The 3,319-nt window shown below is 32.1% G+C and overlaps 1 long non-coding RNA gene across 1 annotated transcript; it reads left to right on the forward strand.

Annotated features, from left to right (window-relative positions):
• Positions 1 to 330: 330 nt before the first annotated feature.
• LOC113361503 lies at positions 331 to 2,956 on the forward strand. Its single transcript, XR_003365152.1, has 3 exons — positions 331 to 540; positions 1,964 to 2,035; positions 2,556 to 2,956. It is a non-coding gene; the product is annotated as an uncharacterized LOC113361503 (long non-coding RNA).
• The last annotated feature ends 363 nt before the right edge of the window (positions 2,957 to 3,319 follow it).

The raw sequence follows: 3,319 nt of genomic DNA on the forward strand, positions 1-3,319 counted from the left end.
TCCATAAAACCCGATTCGGGTTAATCTGTAGTTCAGAGGGAAAAATCTTTTAACCAGAGGTCCAAAAACCTTTTGAAAACTGAAAATTACTTTCCTGCCCATCGATACTCACGTGTGAAACCAATTGATTCACGTCTCAAACCTTTTCGTGTGAACAAAAACGATTTTCCCCAGAATCTCTTCATCCTTCTTCTGTCTTCGTTCTTCCTCTGTCTTCATGTTTCTTATCTGTAAAAAATCCACAAAAACCTAAATCTGTAATCAAATTACGGGATAATGATCAAAACCTAGATTTACAATTAAGAAATTATAAAAAATACTCAAAAACCTTATTTTTTTGAAGAATCATATCCACAAAACTCTAGTTTACTAAGAAGAATTAGCATACTACGAGATTCTTCTCCCAAAAATCAGTAAAAGATTGTGATTTTGAAGAAAAAGGTACTCCCGATTCTGAAACAACATGAAAGAAGAAGAAAAAGAAATTTGTTGCAACTCAACCAACATCAAAGAAACCTGGTATTTCTGCCAAAAAAAAAGGTATTGTTTCTAATTACAAAAATTAAATCCAATATGTGTAATGCTTTCAGTTTTATTTTTGTTGATTTTTTATACCAATTTTCTATATGATCCTAGAGTACATATCAGTATGTATTGTTAAAATTCTTGATATGTACTGCTCAAACCCTTCTACTGCATGTTTATGTATGATCTTACAATACATAGCCATATGTAATGCATATATTTTGTGTATGATCCTACATTACATCTTATTATGTACTGCTAAAAACTCTAGTTTATAGTTGATATATGTGTTGTTGATGTACTTTGTTCTTGAATTAGTACATATCAACATGTATTACTGGATATATATGACCAGTGCAATAAATATGTACTGGGTAAACCTTTTTATGCTTGTTATGTACATATCAGTATGTAGTGTTAAAATTCTTGATATGTACTGCTCAAACCCTTCTACTGCATGTTTACGATGATCTTACAATACATATCCATATGTAATGCATATATTTTGTGTATGATCCTACATCAAAATTTAGGATGTACTGCTAAAAACTCTAGTTTATAGTTGATATATGTACTGTTGATGTACTTTGTTCTTGAATTAGTACATATCAACATGTATTACTGGATATATATGACCAGTGCAATAAATATGTACTGGGTAAACCTTTTTATGCTTGTTATGTACTAGGTAAACCCCCAATACATATTGATATCCAAAACACACTATCTTGATTTTGATTGAAAACTAGTTCCGAAACGAACCGATGCTCGAACATCAGTCGTCATAAACTTTGATCTCTCTTCCATAGGTTGCTGGAAGAATCATCGACTTACATGGATCATATCTCCAATTGTATCAGTAGAAATTCCATGGTTCTGGGATTTTATTTGTATGATGAGTTTGGATTAATCTGTTTAGTCTGTATACTTTTTAAACCTGCGTGAAAATTTTGATTTGTATAACAGACTATTATATAACAGTAGATATGGACATGTACTGAGTGAAAAACTTCTGCGTTGTGCTTCACATTATGATCCAACAGTAGATTAACATATACTTATAGAAAAAGACAGCTCCTTGGCTAGTAATTTCATATGGAAAAGGCAAAGAGGTGGATATATCTTTAATGACTATGTATTGACTAGATAGTTATTTATGAAAATTACTAGTAATTTCTTTTCTTTATTGATATACATTTCTTTTACATATGAAAAAGGTAGAGAGGTGGATATATACTTATGGAAAAGATAGTTCCTTGGCTAGTAATTTATTTTTTGTATTGGTATACATTAAATGGATATATCTTTAATGATTGTGTATTGATTTCACCTCCAAAGACTAGTACTGTTCCAGACGGGAATGGGGATTCCATGGTTTTTATGCTTTTTAGTAGAAAGAAGGAAAATGAAGAGGAAATTCTTATGTTTTGTCTTCCAGGTTACAAGGAATGGAGAATTCATAAGTTCCCTGACGATGGAGAAGACAGTCGGTCTATGTGTTACCTCAAAGGTAAGCTACAAAAACGTGCTATGGTAAAGAATACTTGGAAATAGATGTACGTATTTATACAATACATATCAATATGTACCAAGTAGAAACTAGTTTATGCTTGAACACACATCACTCTTTATCACATGCCTAGCATATGTATTATCCTAGAGTACATATCAATATGTACTTAGGAAAAGATGATTCGTTTATGCATTCCATATAATTACATACTGTATAAACCACTAGACCTAGGTTATGTTGATCCTTCAGTATATATCGTTACGTACTTGGGGAAAAACTGATTCTTTTATCCAGTACATATCATTGTGTATTGTATAAATCCCTAACCTTAGTTTGTGCTTGCATATAATCTTACGGTAAATATCAAAATGTACTTAAGAAAAAGGTGATTTGTTGATGCAGTACATATCATCATCTCGCTAGATTGTTTAATATCCATAGTGCTTGATTTTTTTTTTGCGTATTAAACTTTAAAAATTCTTACTCAAGGAAATTACTTTCATTGATTCACTTGCAGAATATTGGAAACTTCATAAAGTACATCTGTCATGCCTTCAAAGGTACTTGTATGCCTACATTATCAAGAACTAGCAGTGGACGTCATCGTTGAAGGAACACCATGCTCTACTTTGTGAACTCCAACTGCTAAATGAGGCCTAAACAGTCTACATGGAGACACCAAGATGGAGTTCTGATTAGTGCAAATGCCATATTAATTGATCCCAAGCTATATTACTCATGCATCAACGGATTACTAGTCATTTTAATGCTTTTAGCTCTACATATCGTGTGATTGACACCTTGTGATCAAGAGTGAAAAAATGTCATCGGTTATGCCAGTATTGTGTATCTCTGATCGAGTAAGATTTTTTTTTTGAATGTTAGCTTTAAAATCAATAACATACAACACGCTTTGTCTTTTGGTCCCAAACTGTTCCTTTGTGTATATATCTGGAACTGCGAAATTATTGCTTGCATTCATCTGTGAAACACTGTTTATACTTGAATATTCAATTTTCTGAGAGCTGACTGTATCCGAACTCTGGTTTCTGATGTTCTATTATTGAGATCAAAATTACATATATTACATATAAAAGAAAAAACAACTTTTCCTATTGTAGACGCTAAAATCTATCGCTTAGTGCTAACATTTTATGACAAGAATACAATAAACTCCCCAAATTAACTAAAACTGATCCACAAGTATGCCACCAAATAAACTTCATATCTAATCTGTATAAGTATAGGGCCAGAATTCTTCCATCAGCACTGCCGTTCTTC

This window comes from Papaver somniferum, chromosome 3 (genome assembly GCF_003573695.1).
Source record: "Papaver somniferum cultivar HN1 chromosome 3, ASM357369v1, whole genome shotgun sequence".
NCBI classification, from domain to species: domain Eukaryota; kingdom Viridiplantae; phylum Streptophyta; class Magnoliopsida; order Ranunculales; family Papaveraceae; genus Papaver; species Papaver somniferum.